This window comes from Triturus cristatus, chromosome 9, assembly GCF_964204655.1.
Source record: "Triturus cristatus chromosome 9, aTriCri1.1, whole genome shotgun sequence".
NCBI classification, from domain to species: Eukaryota; Metazoa; Chordata; class Amphibia; order Caudata; family Salamandridae; genus Triturus; species Triturus cristatus.
This window is the reverse complement of record NC_140592.1, coordinates 856,196,255-856,213,166: the sequence shown is the minus strand read 5'-3', so window position 1 is coordinate 856,213,166 and position 16,912 is coordinate 856,196,255. Positions and strand designations below refer to the sequence as shown.

The window sequence follows — 16,912 nt, the reverse complement described above, 5'->3', positions numbered from 1 at the left end:
CAGCAAAAGCCTCTGGAATGATAGAGAGGAGGGAATGGACAGACAAGCCCCATAGGCTGCCATTATGTGGCTCAGAACAGGATACTGTGCATTTAAGAAAACTTTCCAGAACTTTTCCAGTATCCCAGAATGCACAGCAGGTCCCTTTTACTTTCAGTTCTTTTTTCACATTGGTTTAGTGAGTGCACCAAAAAGGATAAGCCCCCAGCCACCATTGCCCCTAAGGCAACTGTACACCCTAGTTCAGCTGTAAGTGGTGGTTCCCAGCAAAAGGGTGTAGTAGGGTTAACCCTGGGAACTGAGGAGGACTCTGGCCTAGTCAGAGTACCTACTCAGGCTGTTCTGATCTGTGATGGGGACTTAGCTTTGTCCTCTACTGTAGGCCCCAGTAACCTGGGCAAGTACAGACAGACACCTTTTATCAACCAAAGAATGGCTCAGGCCTACAGGGACACTGGAGCTAGTGTCACAATGGTGACACCTGCTTTTGTGGACCCTGGACAGATCATACTAGGTGAGAATTACCTAGTGACCAACGCTAGCAATGCCACTACCTCCCATAGTGTGGCTATTGTTAACTTCTCCTGGGGAGGGGTAACTGGCCTCAAGAAAGTTGTTGTTAGTTCAGACCTTCCTGTAGAGTGTTTACTGGGCAATGATCTTGAAACTTCAGTTTGGTCTGAAGTGGAGTATAGGACCCATGCAGAAATGCTGGGGATAGATGCACATGTCCTTGCTGTGACCAGGTCACAGGCCAAAAAGTGCAACACTGAACAAGTGCTGGATCCTGAAACTATGGACCAGTCACAATCCAAGAGAAAGAGCAGTAGGGTTAAGGCTGTGCCTTCCCCCCCCTGCCTCAGGTGGTGGATCAGCCCTCCCAGGAGGATGATTCTGAGAGCCCTGAAGGAACTGTCCTAGAAGAACTTGAACCTGATCAGGTTGAGTTTCTTGGGACAGGGGGACCTTCCAGGGCAGATCTGAGGCAGGCTCAATTAGACTGCCCCTCTCTTGAACCCCTCAGACAGCTGGCTGCTGCTGAGGCTGCAGGGAATGCTCAAGGTACCCATAGAGTGTATTGGGATGAAGGGCTACTGTACTCAGAGGCTAGAGACCCCAAGCCTGGTGCATCCAGGAGGTTGGTCATACCACTGAAGTTCAGAGGCTTCCTTCTAACCTTGGCCCATGATATTCCCCTTGCAGGACATTTAGGCCAGAACAAGACTTGGGACAGGCTTGTCCCTCACTTTCACTGGCCCCATATGTCAGAAGATACTAAGGAGTTTTGTCGCTCCTGTGTCACCTGCCAAGCCAGTGGCAAATCAGGTGGCACCACAAAGGCCCCCCTCATACCACTACCTGTGGTGGGGGTCCCCTTTGAAAGAGTGGGCATAGATATTGTAGGACCAATGGACCCACAAACAGCATCTGGGCACAGATTCATACTGGTGATAGTGGACCATGCCACCAGGTACCCAGAAGCAATTCCCCTGAGGACCACAACAGCTCCTGCTGTGGCAAGGGCCCTGCTTGGAGTATTCTCCAGAGTGGGCTTTCCAAAGGAGGTCATTTCTGACAGAGGTGCCAACTTTATGTCAGGATACTTGACTGCAATGTGGAGGGAGTGTGGTGTTAACTATAAGTCCACCACACCCTATCACCCACAGTGCAATGGGCTTGTTGAGAGATTCAACAAGACCCTAAAGGGAATGATAAAAGGATTACCAGACAAGCTTAGGCGAAGATGGGACATCCTTTTACCCTGCCTTCTGTTTGCTTACAGAGAGGTCCCACAAAAGGGGGTTGGCTACAGCCCTTTTGAGCTTTTGTTTGGGCATCCTGTAAGAGGACCCCTGTGTTTGGTGAAGGAAGGATGGGAGAGACCTCTCAGACAACCCAAACTAGACATAGTGGATTATGTACTTGGTCTCCGCTCCAGGATGGCAGAGTATATGAAGAAGGCTTCTAAAAACCTTGAGGCAAGCCAAGAACTCCAAAAAGCTTGGCATGACCAAAAGGCTGTACTGACTGTTTACCAGCCAGGACAGAAAGTGTGGGTGTTGGAGCCAGTGGCCCCAGCAGCACTCCAAGACAAATGGTCTGGACCCCACACTATTGTTGAGAAAAAGGGAGAAGTCACCTACTTGGTGGACCTTGGGACTCCCAGAAGCTCCCACAGGGTGCTTCATGTCAACAGATTGAAGGCATATGTTGACAGGGCAGACATGGGGCTACTCATGGCTACAGATGAGGGGCAGGAGGAAGAGAGTGACCCTCTCCCAGACCTGTTGACTCAGAACCCTGATGATGGCTCAGTTGATGGTGTGGTCTTTTCTGACAGCCTCACTGTCCATCAGCAACAGGACTGCAGACAAGTTCTGCAGGCCTACAGACATATGTTCTCTCTGACCCCAAGTCAGACAAACTGGTGCACCCATGAGGTGGACACTGGTGACAGTCTGCCTGTGAAGAGTAAAATCTACAGGCAACCTGACCATGTCAGGGACTGCATAAAAGTTGAGGTACAAAAGATGTTGGAGCTGGGAGTCATTGAACCTTCAGAGAGCCCTTGGGCTAGTCCTGTAGTTCTTGTGCCAAAACCTCACACCCAAGATGGTAAGAGAGAGATGAGGTTTTGCGTGGATTACAGAGGTCTCAATGCTGTCACTAGGACAGATGCCCACCCAATACCTAGGGCAGATGAGCTCATTGACAGACTGGCAGCTGCTAAGTTTTTGAGCACATTTGACCTAACAGCAGGCTACTGGCAAATCAGACTAGCTGAGAGTGCAAAGGCCAAAACTGCTTTCTCGACCCCAGGAGGACATTATCAATTTGTGGTAATGCCCTTTGGTTTGAAGAATGCACCTGCCACTTTCCAAAGGCTGGTGAATCAAGTCCTTACTGGGTTGGATGATTATTGTGCAGCTTATCTTGATGATATTGCTGTCTTTAGCTCCACCTGGGAGGATCACCTGGTCCACCTGAGGAATGTTTTAGAGGTCCTGCAAAAAGCAGGCCTCACTATCAAGGCCACTAAGTGCCAGATAGGGCAGAGCAAGGTTGTATACCTGGGCCACCTAGTTGGTGGGGGTCAGGTTCAACCACTGGAGAGCAAGATCCAGACCATAAAGGACTGGGCTCCTCCAACTACCCAGACTCAGGTCAGAGCTTTCTTGGGCCTGACTGGGTACTACAGAAAGTTTGTTAAGAACTATGGGTCCATAGTGACACCACTTAATGACTTGACCTCCAAGAAGATGCCAAAGAAAGTTCAGTGGACAGTAAGCTGTCAAAAAGCATTTGATGACCTGAAGCAGGCCATGTGCAGTGCACCTATTCTGAAAAGTCCAGACTACTCCAAAGAGTTCATTGTCCAGACAGATGCTTCTGAGTTAGGTGTGGGAGCTGTTCTTTCACAACTGAATGTAGATGGTCAAGACCAGCCCGTTGCTTTTATAAGTAGAAGGCTGACCCCTAGAGAGAAACGTTGGTCAGCTATTGAGAGGGAGGCCTTTGCTGTGGTTTGGGCCCTGAAGAAGCTGAGGCCATACTTGTTTGGCACTCACTTCAAGATTCAGACAGACCATAAGCCCCTCTTGTGGCTAAATCAGATGAAGGGTGAAAATCCCAAACTTCTTAGGTGGTCCATTTCCCTACAGGGGATGGACTTCACAGTGGAACATAGACCTGGGACTGACCATGCCAATGCAGATGGACTCTCCAGATATTTCCACTTAGAACATGAAGACTCAACTGGTCAAGGTTAGTTTAATGTCCCTAAGTTTGGGGGGGGGTTGTGTAGGAGAGTAGGGTCTGCTTTCTATGTTCACCCCCACTTTTTGCTTTTGCTTTACTGGTTTTCGACTTAGATGTGGCTGTGGGCCTGCTAATCAGACCCACAGCCCTGCTGTTCTCTCTCTAAATTAATACTATGTACTTTAGGTGCATAACCCATTTGGATAGGATCACCTTATTGGCCCCTGTACAGTGTACCCTAGGTACCCAGGGCATAGGTGTACCCTAGGCCTACCAGGGGCTGCAGCATGTATTATGCCACCCCTGGCCTGGCCTTCCATTCTGACACAACTGGCTGATCACTCAGCTGGGGCAAGGTTGTGTAATCACCCCTTGCTTAGGTGTAGTATTCCTATACCTAACTTACATATAGACACGTGTACCTATCAGTCACTCCTATGGCAGGCCTTGACAATCCTGGAGGCAGAGTGCTTGGTAACATGTGAGATGGTGCTCTAGCATGAGCTGAGCCTGTCTGCAGCTTTCGGAACCTTGTCCTTATAGCTGTTCTATGATATAGCCTACCATATACTCTTAAAGTGCCTTATAATCTTAGACGGTTATGGTAACTATGGTTTGGCTTTATCGAAACATGTCGTGTAAGGTGTCTAACACTGTGGAATAATACCCCCATGCCATTTCTGGACATGAGAATATTATTCCCCCCTTCTAGAGGGAAAGACATGTTAAAATCATACTTCAACTGTTAGCCTCTGACCAAAGCCTCAGCATCACAAAATGGATGCTGCTGCCACGACACAAGTCTGACCTCCTGCAGCTGGGAGTGATCCCAGCCAGGGAGGCCTGGACAATAGGTTTCCTGCTTGGGGAGGTGCTAGCACCTCCCCAGACAGCCTTTAGTGTATTGGGGCAGGGTGGGCTGAAAGGAATGAGACATGCCTGGGGCACACAAGGTGTTCCTTGCATAGTCCAGTTCAAACCGGCGCTGGGGCACTCCAGCCCCAGCTCTGGCGCGAAACTGGACAAAGGGAAGTGGGTGTAACCACCCCCTCCCAGGTCCCACCCATAAGGCGTGACCTAGCAGGTATCCCAGCCCCCCAGATTAGTATAAGAGTGGGAGTTGGGCCTCAAGACTTTAGATTATCCTGAACCTGCAAAACTGAACAGAAACTCTGGACCTTCGACATTCGACGAAAGAAGAAGACTGAAGAATCTCCCTTGTAGCCAAGGAGTGGCTACCCTGTGCAAACAGGCACCATCAAGAGACTACCCTTTGCTTTGCGACCGTTCTACGAGGAACCGACTGCAGAGCCCGACCAGAGCCTTGACTTCCAGACTTCTCCGACCCTCATCCACATCTGCAGCAGAGCTGAGATCCGTGGAGGCGACGAGCGACGTGGGACCGGCTACCTGGGAAAAGTGGCTAGTAACTTACAGCGCAGCTTCTGAGGTACCCTCGAAGTTGTGCACCGGGGATTGAGAAGCCCCAACCACAAGCACCATCTGCACCGAAGATCAGCCCCCCACACTCCACGAGTCCTGCGTGGGGCCCTTCAGCATTTTCCTGCTTGCCGCGTCTGTCCGGTTGCTTGCCCGCTGGCTAGTGGCCTCTGTGACGACGCACCCTGAAATCTTCTGCGCTGGTTTGGCTCCTCCAGACTGGCTCCCGCTTCTCTGCAAAGAAGAAGCACCCCAGACCTTCCTGGTCTGCACCAGAAGCAAGTCCTTTGTTCTTCGTGGGTTCCGCTTGCCAAGGCTTGGTGAGTCCTAGTCCAACTTCGACGCCGCCGACAGCAAGAGCCTTCGTGGGACAGCTCGCCTCCTGGTCCTGGTCGCCCTCGACGCTTCCTGGTCCTCCTGGCTGCAGCGACAAGCTTCACCTTCACCTGCAACTCTTCACGACATCACCTGGTTCCTTCCTGGTTCCTTCCTGGTTCCACGTGGTCACTGGCTAGTGACCTTGACTCTGTCCCTTCTGCTTGCAGGTTTCTTCTCTTCTTGATCCCAGCCTTGGGATCCACCGGACACTCTCCCCTGACTGCCTGTCAGCATCTTTCTTCAGGCATCCATAGGAGTCAACGACGAAAACGACGCATCTTCACCCCTATGCACCCGCAGCCTGTGGGCTAGGTAACTTGGGTACTCCGGTGCTCATCAGGATAGTGACTATCCTAGTGTCTAGTTTTCAAGTCTCAACTTCCTAGCTACTCCGGAAGTGTCCTAAATCTACCGTTTTCTAAACTGTACTATTGCTATTGACTTTTACGCATTACGCGTGAGTGTTTCCACTCTGCACACGAATCCCGTGGGCCTCCCACTTCCTAACTAACGCTAGTGTAGTGTAGCCCCAGCGATTCCCTAGGCCTAGGCCTATTCTATTTCCGTGACAGTGGTTCTTATACCACTTACTTAGTATATGGTTTGCGTGGCCCCTAGGGCCTAACTGTATTACTTACCTGTGTGACTTACTGTATGCATTAATAAGACTGTGTTGTACTTACCTCTAATCTCATAAAGAGTGCTGAGGGTTTGCTTAGAATAAATACACTTTATTTTATATATATATCTGTTGTGGTGTCCTTTCATTTGGTATTCAAGGGATTATATATGGTATCACAGCTGGCTTCACATGCCATTCAGAGTTTAGCCTAAGACCGCTCTTGTCCATGCTACCACTAGGATAGCTGGTCTATAAGGTTGACTTTACAACCAATCACCATAAGGGTATTTGGACGGATATAAGGTGTACACTATAACTAGTGACATCATACATTAGGCCAACTTCTCACACGGTCCTGTTCCACACTCTGGCTCCTTGGAGATTTACGGCGCAGTATGTGTGGGTGATGCAGTTGCAAGAATTTAAGGACTTCTTTAGGATCATTGCAGATGGTGCTTTTTCCGTCTTCAGTGATCTTCAAACGAGCAGGATAGAGAATGGCATATGAGATGTTATTCTCCCATAATTTTTTCTTGACATCCATAAACTTCTTACGTGCCTCCTGAACCTGCGAGGTGAAGTCCGGAAATAATGATATTGACATTCCTTCATGGGCAAGATTTCCCAATTCACGGGCCCTGCGGAGCGCAGCGTCGGTCTCTGTAGTTCAGGATTTTGGCGATGATGGGTCTTGGTCGTGCTCCAGGTCTCGGCGGTGGTGCCAGGGATCTGTGCGCCCCCTCCACTATAAACACTTCGGAGAATGTTTCTCTGCCTAGCATCGTAATTAATAATGTCTCGATGTATCGTTCCATGTTTCCTGTGTGAGTAGTTTCCACCACTCCCATAATGCGTATGTTGCAGCGTCTAGATCGAGCTTCCAAATCCTCAGTCTTTGCTAGGAGAGACTGGAGAGTTTTTTCCGCTGTAGTCTGTTTCTGTTCCAATTGCTGATGCGAATCTTCCACGTCCGATATGCGACGCTCAGCTGTGTCTATTCGTTCCGTATGTTTATCTAGCCGTTCAGCCATACGGTCCACACGGTATGTTAGGGTATCAATTTTACCGTCTATATTTGATAGTGGCTTGTATTGTCGCAAACCTTGATTGAAAATCCACCGTCGCATCCGATCCCGCCGCGGCACCCATTGGGCCCGCCCAGGTGCTTCAGCGATCGTTTCTGGCGCCTTCCGTTGCTGCTCAAAGTGCAGTTTTGGTTGATTTTTCTCCGGTTTCCCCATTTTCCAATGATTATATTGGGAGCTGGTAGGACAGCAGTAGCGGCGCCCCTAGATTTGGTATCCACCGCCTTTTCACGGCGTCACCGCCTGTTAGTACGCAAATGACCCCTAGTGCGCTGCCATTAAGAGTAGGATATCTCTGTGCTTATTACACCAAAGTCCACCAGCGGCAACCCCGCCGGCAATCTAGTGATTTGGCCCAAGGTGGCTTCGCCGATCACGCACAATGTCTGGCAAACATCCTGCACCTTGAGACCGCAAGTCCCACTTTTCAGTGCTGTCAGTAAATACTCACACTCCCAGGGTTTTCCAGGTGAGCATCAGTTCCCAGGAACGCCGGCCCATAGACGTTAAAGGTGGCCCCGAGGGTACGGCAATGCTGGTGTTAGTCAGCTAGTTCATATATGAAGAGCCACCCGGTCACATCCACCAGGGCTCAACAAAAAAAAAATGTCCCACTACCACTCCAGCGCTGGCATTTAGTAATTTGTCACATGTCTGTATTCCTTGTTTTCTCTATGTTAAATCTTGCCCTTCTCGTTCCACACATATGAGCTTGACGTTCCACCCAGGGTATGCAGCACAACCACTTGGAGGCCTAAGCTGTTTGTCAGCTCCCCGTGCCCAGTTACTTTCCAACGTACCTTTCGGGGGCTGGGGGGGGGGGACTCTTAACGCACCTCCTCCAAATCGTGGTACAGCTGGCCCCCTTTGCGCCGGTAAAGTTCAGTTGCTGATCGGGGGCCCACTGGTTAATACAGTCCAGGCCCCAGCGCTGAGGATAGTAACCGCCAGTGTCATCCCAGGCCGCCCCGCCTCTGTGTTTGCCGTACCGATTTCGCGGCGGACCCTCTCACCGGCACATCCAGCGGAGCGCTCAAGGGGGCAACACCGGGCGGGCGTGTGTCTCTGTGCTCCCTAGTCTCTGTCCCCGCGCCGCAGGCACCGGCATCACTAGATATCCGGGATGGGCCGAACATGCCCCGGACCCTCGTAGAAGGCCCGTCCCAGCATCTGACTTGACGCGCTCACCCTGACCTCCCGGCAAAGTCGAACATCAAGCCCCGCAGCTCCGCAGAGGCATCATCGGCGGTTAATTCGGATAGATGTCGTAGCGGTAGGTTCCCCGCATGGAATCGCTTGGTTACAGGATATTAAGGTCTACTTGTGACACAGGATGGCTGCATTTTGTCGTCTCGGTCGGGAGAGCTCGCCTACATGGCGGCCATTTCCCAGCATGGCTAGCTCTGCCCCCCTAGTCTACACTTTTGCATGCTTTTACGATACAGTAACTTAAAACTTTTCATGATCTGTTTCTCAATTTCTTAGACTTGTGGTTAGCACAATTTGTGCACGTTCGTCATTTTTCTCAAGTATCAATTGGTTTTGTCAACTAATTGATTCAGCAGATTACATGCTTCGTCAATAGCAAATGTCTACAGAGATGACATATACAAGGCAGCCACATGGTCATATAGCCATACATTCATAAACACTTGTTCGAGGCATATGAGCTGCAGATTACACACTTGTGCATAGATCGCCATCTGGTGTTGGGCCCGGATGTTTGCAGTTTGTTTTTCCTCTTGGAAAGTCTTTGGAAGTCACGAGGTCGGTGACTCATGGGCTTCGGCTCCATCCTCGGATTGTTTTTTTTACGCCATCGGGCTCGGATGTAATCTTCGCGCTCCGGTTCCGAAAAGCTTCCAGTTCGATGATCGACGCGTAATCTTCACCCCAAAGAACTATGGCGCACTCCTCGACGACAATTCCGGACGACATCTTCGGACATCTCCAGAGTTACACCGATGATGGCCTCGTCAGCGCTTCCGAAGCCGACGACTCAGATGTGGAGGACATCACCCCGGCGCAGAGGGTCGTGAGTACTGATCTCCTCCCCCCCCCCCCCCCCAGCCCTGCCGGCACCAAAAAAGGCTCCGGTCACACCTTCGCCTCCGGGCCTAGGCAAGACCAAGGACACTGCTTCCAACACCGCACCTTCGGGCCCGGTAAAGAAGCCAAGCAAGCCTTCCGGCGGCTCGGGCTCGAGCCAGCCTACCGTCGGTGCCGATAAACACGCTTCGGGACCGAAAAAGAAGCCGACCTCCATATCGACACCGAGCTCCGCACCGAAGCACTCGGGTCGAAACCCACCTCTTCGGAACCGACACCACCTTCGGTGCCACCCAACCTCGTTCTCCCACCCCTTCTCCACACGATGATGATCACGGGGACCCATATGATGACATAGGGGATGTGCCCCAGAACCTACCCACAGGGGACCCCACCCCTACAGGATACCCAGACCCATGGGCCGATTACAATATCCCTGATATCCCCAACGTCCCACAAGATGATCTTTACCCCTCCAGACCGTCTCCACCGGAATACTCATTGGGGTTCCACCATCTACTGCAAAGGGCGGCACACTATCACGGGGTAGACTTGCATACCGACCACGTGGAGGAAGATTTCCTCCTCGACACATTCGACACCACACATAGGTCTACCTCCATATGACCTATGCTCAAAGGAGTGGTGAAGCATGCGCCAGAAGTTTTTAAGGACCCAGTTAGGGCCAGGGTCATTAACCCGCGCTTAAAAAAAAAAATACAAAGCTGCCCCCACAGATCCCTCCTACATCAGAGGGCCAGCGCCACTAGATTCTATAGTGGTATCCACTGCACGTAAAAGGGCAAATTCACAGGCGTCAGGCGAAGCACCACCACCTGACAGAGTCAAAGCTACTGGACGCATCAGGAAAGCGTACTGCGTCACAAGCAGCCAATATGTGGCGTAAAGCCAATACTTGGGTGCTATTGGCCAGATATGACAGGGCACATTATGACGAGTTTGAAAGCATAATGCACCACCTCCCTAAAAAATATAAAGGTAGGGCCAACGAACTAATTCAGGAGTGTAAGACTATTACTAACACCTCTATACGTTGTGCCCTAAATGCAGCAGACACAGCTTCCAGGGCCATCAATACCAGCGTCCTCCTCCATCGCCTTGCTTGGCTAAGAATATCAGCGTTTAACCCGGAGGTACAAGCCTCCATCCTTAACCATCCCTTTGACCAGGAACATCTATCTGGCCCAAAAGTGGATGAGGACCTAGAAAAAATGAAGAAAGATACGGATACGGCGAAATCCATGTGAGCCTTACAGTCACACCCTCCTAGACGATCGTTTTGCCGCTCTTCCTTTCGAAGTACGTCTAGAGGCTACTCCTCAGACACTGCGTCCACTTCATACAAATCCCCTACTCAGTCCACCTTCACAAGGGATTATCAAAGAGGCGTCTATAGGGGTAACAATAATGAAGGCAGAGGCAAAACAAACAACGCCCGCTCTGCCACACCGCCTACCCAGTGACTTCCCCCCGCTCCCCCTAGACCATTCCACTCCGGTCGGGGGCAGACTTCAACATTTCCTTCCTGTCTGGGCTACCATCACCTCAGACAAATGGGTAACACAAATAATTCGGTCAGGCTACTGCCTAGAACTAATATCTACCCCCCCAAAACATTCCACCCAGGCATCGCCCAATGTCACAAGAACATCTAATACTCCTAAAGCAGGAGGTAATCTCCCTCCTACAGAAACAGGCAATAGAACCCATTCCTACCAACCAGCAAAACATGGGAGTCTACTCCCTAGATTTCCTCATACCAAAAAGGGACGAGACTCTGCGACCCATCCTAGATCTCTGGCCCCTAAACACATACATACACTCAGACGATTTTCATATGGTGACGCTTCAGCAGGTACTTCCGCTCCTCTCCCAAAATGACTTTTTGACCACTTAAGACCTAAAAGACGCTTATTTCCACATTCCAGTGCACAAAGCACACCGGAAGAACCTCAGATTTGGCAACACTACCAATTCAAAGTGCTCCCGTTCGGAGTCACAACCGCGCCAAGGGTATTTACCAAGTGCCTAACAGTGGTGGCAGCAGATTTGCGAAGACATCACATCCACATCTTCCCATACTTGGACGACTGGCTGATAAAAGCCAGGTCATACAATCAGTGTGTACAACACGCTTCCACCACCATTCAACTACTCCAACAGCTGGGCTTCACAGTAAACCACCAGAAGTCCCATCTACAACCATCCCACATAAAACAATACCTCGGTGCCACCATAGACACCTCAAAAGCGCTAGCCTACCCCAATCCTGCCAGGATTGCAAGCATTCAAGCTCTACGCACAAAATTCATGGCACAACACTCCCTTCCAGCTCGAGTGTTTATGCAACTAATAGGGATGATGGCCTCTTGCATCTTCACAGTACCTCTTGCAAGACTCCAGATGCGTCCTCTCCAAGAGTGCTTAGCACACCAATGGAACCAGGCCCAGGGTCAATTAACAGATCTGGTGTTGGTAGACGGTCGCACCCATCGCTCTCTGCATCCATTAGATGGTGGGATAATGCACAGCATGTGAAGACTTCAAGCTGCAAAACTAATGTTACTTGCGAGAAACCCTTTTATTTATTTTCTCTGATGGAAGAGAGAAAGCAGTTGACTACAGCCAAACTATTGTCCACTCCATGATAAGCTTTAAAGATCGATGGTTCTGTAGTGGGGATCTCTGTGTATAGTCATAATCTAGTGAATAGTCCCGCCCATGTGCGCGGACCCCGGAGCAATAAAAATAATCTCTTAAGTTGTCAAGTCATGCAGACCTGCATCTACACTTAAGAGAGAATTTCAAAGACAGATAATGCAGCCTATATCCACAGGCTACACTGTCCAGTACTTCAACTAGAAAGAATTCCACCAGCAACCACCAACAGCACTGCCTGTCCAGTTTTTTCCATAGAGAAGAAACCTGCCTCTTCCAGCAAAAGCCTCTGGAATGATAGAGAGGAGGGAATGGACAGACAAGCCCCATAGGCTGCCATTATGTGGCTCAGAACAGGATACTGTGCATTTAAGAAAACTTTCCAGAACTTTTCCAGTATCCCAGAATGCACAGCAGGTCCCTTTTACTTTCAGTTCTTTTTTCTGGCTCCTGCTAGCAGGACCCTGGAGCATTGAGCTCTCCCTTTTCAAGGGTTTATTGGTGTTTTTTGTCAATCTTTCAAGTGTTTAGTGTTCAGGTGCTGTGTACATGCCTGGCTTGTTCGACAAGTGCCCAGAGTGCGACAGGAAGAAGGCTAAGTCAGATCCACACAAGGTGTGTATAGGCTGCCTTCCCCAGTCCCATGTGCCTGAAGAGTGTGATATCTGCCACTCGTTCTCGGCCAGGACCCTGAGGGAAAGAATGAAGATCAGGCTCCAAGTCCTGGAGGACAGAAGGCTGAAGGCACAAGGTGGGTCAGGAGGGGCTGATTCTGCCCATGCTGAGGCCTCTGGGGGGCTCCCCAGGGGCAGGAAGACCGGCAAACGCCCCCACTCTCCACCGGAGTCTGACGTCGACTAAGGCGTCGAGAGGGATGACCACGGTGTGTTCACCGTCCCCCCAGGGCTCTGGGGAGAAGCGACTTCGACGTCGAGGGAACTGATCGGACCGCCGTCGACTTCGGCGTCTATGCCGTCAACGTCTCCGTCGAGGCATCGACGTCGAGATCAGGCCCGGCGTCGAGGAGGCGATCGACGTCGAGGAGGCGATCGACGTTGAGGAGGCGATCGACGTCGAAGGAGGCGGCGATCGACGTCGAAGGAGGCGGCGATCGACGTCGAAGGAGGCGGCGATCGACGTCGAAGGAGGCGGCGATCGACGTCGAAGGAGGCGGCGATCGACGTCGAAGGAGGCGGCGATCGACGTCGAAGGAGGCGGCGGCGATCGACGTCGAGGGAGGCGGCGGCGACCGACGTCGAGGGAGGCGGCGGCGACCGACGTCGAGGGAGGCGGCGGCGACCGACGTCGAGGGAGGCGGCGGCGACCGACGTCGAGGGAGGCGGCGGCGACCGACGTCGAGGGAGGCGGCGGCGACCGACGTCGAGGGAGGCGGCGGCGACCGACGTCGAGGGAGGCGGCGGCGACCGACGTCGAGGGAGGCGGCGGCGACCGACGTCGAGGGAGGCGGCGGCGACCGACGTCGAGGGAGGCGGCGGCGACCGACGTCGAGGGAGGCGGCGGCGACCGACGTCGAGGGAGGCGGCGGCGACCGACGTCGAGGGAGGCGGCGGCGACCGACGTCGAGGGAGGCGGCGGCGACCGACGTCGAGGGAGGCGGCGGCGACCGACGTCGAGGGAGGCGGCGGCGACCGACGTCGAGGGAGGCGGCGGCGACCGACGTCGAGGGAGGCGGCGGCGACCGACGTCGAGGGAGGCGGCGGCGACCGACGTCGAGGGAGGCGGCGGCGACCGACGTCGAGGGAGGCGGCGGCGACCGACCGACCGACGTCGAAGGAGGGTTCATCGACGTCGAAGGAGGGTCGAAGAGGCGCAGGGGGCGCCCGGACACCAGGAGTCCCTCGACGGAGTCCCCGGGCTCGGGGTACTCAGTGGTATATACGCCGCCTCCTCCGCCGCTGACGCCACCACCACCACCGCCAACTCCTCCTCCTCCTCCTCCTCCTCCTGCGATTCCGCCTCGCAGGCCTTCGGGCCCACCACTGGTTCCGACGCGATCGGTCTCATTGCCCAGGTATCCGACGCCGCTGCAGGGAACTCCTAAGCCGCGGCGCCAGGGTAAGCCACCATCACTTGGCCCGGCGAGGCCGGCGGACAGACTGATGCCAAGAAGATCGCGCTCCCGCTCCGGACGGAGAGGGAGATCGCGGAGCCGTGGGCGTTCGTCGTCAACATCGAGGAGGCGCAGATCCAGATCGCGAACTCTATCATTGGCCAGGGACTTCTCACCGACGCTGTCGGACTCACCCGGGACGAGGATGTCGCCGGTTGACGATCTGGTCTCCTTCCAGGAGGTGCTGCTGAGAGGTGCAGCCAAGTTGGGAATCACGGTGACGGTACCGACACCTACGACGTCCGTGATATTCGAGACGCTGCACAAGAAGCACCTGTTTAGCCCCCTGCTGCCTCTCGTGCCGGGACTGGTGGAGCCCGCTATGGAGTTGTTCCTCACTCTGGCAGTGACGAAATCCGCCCCCTCCCGGCTTATGAAGAAGTATCGGGCTCCGGACTCGACCTTTTTGAGGACGGACCCTAAGCCGGATTCAGTCATTGTGACGGCGGCGAGGAAGCAGCATGCTACCACCCCCTCATCGACAGTTCCGCCCGACAAGGAAAGCCGCTGGCTAGATTCGGTGGGCAGGAAGGTCTGTGGTACGGCTGCCACCACCATGAAGGCGGCAAGTGCCGGGGCCCTGTTAGGGCGTTACGACCGTGCCCTGTGGGAGTCTCTCCGGCAGTATGCGGAGCTGCTGCCTTGTGACAAGAGGGAAGACTTCTTGGAGACTTTGCGCGAGGGGATGCTAGTCTCCAACCAGGTGATCGTGCGGCAGCGGATGTGTCCCTGCTGGCGGCGCATGGGTACTGTCATGGCGTCCACCAACGAAGGCACGCGTGGCTTCGCCTTACCTCGCTCAAGCCGGAGGCTCAGCAGAGAGTGGCCAATCTGCCTTTCTCGGGGGAAACCCTGTTCGGCCAGCATGCGGACGACGAGATGGCCCGCATGAAGACGGAGGCGGAGACCCTGACGGCTGTCTGTTTGGAGAAGCCAGAAAGGAAGAAACGCCCCTTCCAGAGACGGTTCGGGTCTGCGGGCAGAGGGCGTGGGCAGGCCTCGGGACAGCAGCAGCACCAGCAGCAGCAGTTCCGTAAACCCTTCCAGAAACGCCAGAAGGGTAGAGGGGGCCAGCAGTCCGCTCCGGCTACCAAGGGCCCGGCCGGGTCGCGGCCCTGAGCATTTACTTGCCCTGCAACCGTTACCCACTCCAGTGGGGGGAAGCATTCAATTTTTTCCGGCAGAGTGGAGAAAAATTACTCGGGACAAGTGGGTGCTGAATATTCTTTGCAATGGATACAGTCTTCGATTCATCAGACCGCCTCCAGCGATTCCGCCGGTAAGCTCGCGGTATCAACTGTGAGAGCTCCAGGCGGAGGCAGACATCCTGTTAAGGAAAAAGGCGGTGGAAGTCGTACCTCTGTCTCAAAGAGGAAGAGGTCTGTACTCTCGGTTCTTCCTGTATTCGCAAGAAGGACAAGGACGAGTTTAGGCCCATTCTGGATTTGCGGCAAGGAAACAAATGGATTCGCAGAGAGAAGTTTCGCATGCTATCGTTGCATCAGATTTACCCTCAGCTGCAACAGGGAGACTGGCTCTGTGCCATAGACCTACAAGATGCGTACTTCCATGTGCCCATTGCACGGAAACACAGGAAGTTCCTGCGGTTCCAAGTCGGCGCCAATCATTATCAATGCACAGTACTGCCATTCGGGCTAAAGTCTGCCCCAAGGACCTTCTCGAAGTGCATGGCAGTGGTAGCGGCGCACCTACGAAGGAACAAGGTGTTTGTCTACCCGTACCTGGACGACTGGTTGATCAAGGCCTCATCTTTTTTGGAAGCGCAGGAGCACTTCCGGAGGACGTGCGTTCTCTTGAACAAGCTGGGGTTACAAGTCAACATGTCCAAATCTGTCCCGACTCCGGTCCAGTGCATACAGTACTTGGGGGCTTCCATCGATACACGGTCAGCAAGCGTGTCTCCTTCGGAGGAGAGACGGTTATCGCTCCTTCGGAAAGCTCAGGACCTCATGGCCGCTCCATCGGCGACAGTGAGGAAGGTGTCTTCGCTGCTGGGGTCGATGGCCTCCTGTATCTTCCTCACGCCGCACGCACGGCTGCACATGCGACCACTGCAGGAGTGCTTGGAGGATCAATGGGATCAGAGAACAGATTCTTGGGACGACAAGATCCGGCTGTCTCTACATGCTCTTCAGTCTCTGAAATGGTGGTGTTCGGCGGAGAATCTCCTCAGGGGGGTTCCCTTCCACAAGGACATTCCCGAGACGACTATCGTGACGGGTGCGTCTCTCCAAGGTTGGGGAGCGCACTCCGGAGACTTACAGATACAAGGAAAGTGGTCCCCGTTGGAGTCGACGTACCACATCAATTTCCTGGAACTCAGAGCCGTGTACCTGGCGTTGAAGGCCTTTCATCCGTCCATCCATACCACCTCGTTGCTGATACAGACGGACAATACAACCACGATGTATTACCATAACAAGCAGGGGGGGGTCGAGATCGCGCACTCTGTCGCAGGAGGCGCAGGCGATCTGGCGCTGGCTTCTGGCCCGCGGACTGATGATCACGGCCACGCATCTGCCGGGTGTGCAGAATGTTCAGGCGGACGAGCTGAGCAGGCTGCTTCAGGAGAACCACGAATGGGTCATAAACGACGAGGTACTAGGAGAAGTCTTCGCAAGGTGGGGGACTCCAGACGTAGATCTGTTCGCCACCGCCAAAAACAGCAAATGCCGAGACTTCGCATCCAGGTACTACCAGAAGGGGACGCTGGGGAATGCGCTATGGATCGACTGATCGAACAGCTTT

General features: G+C 53.3%; 1 protein-coding gene across 2 annotated transcripts in view; it reads left to right on the top strand.

Annotated features, from left to right (window-relative positions):
• The window catches only part of RCOR1 (REST corepressor 1), an 839,441-nt gene that overhangs the window by 183,891 nt on the left and 638,638 nt on the right, over positions 1–16,912 (top strand). The gene's annotated exons all lie outside the window — the stretch shown is intronic.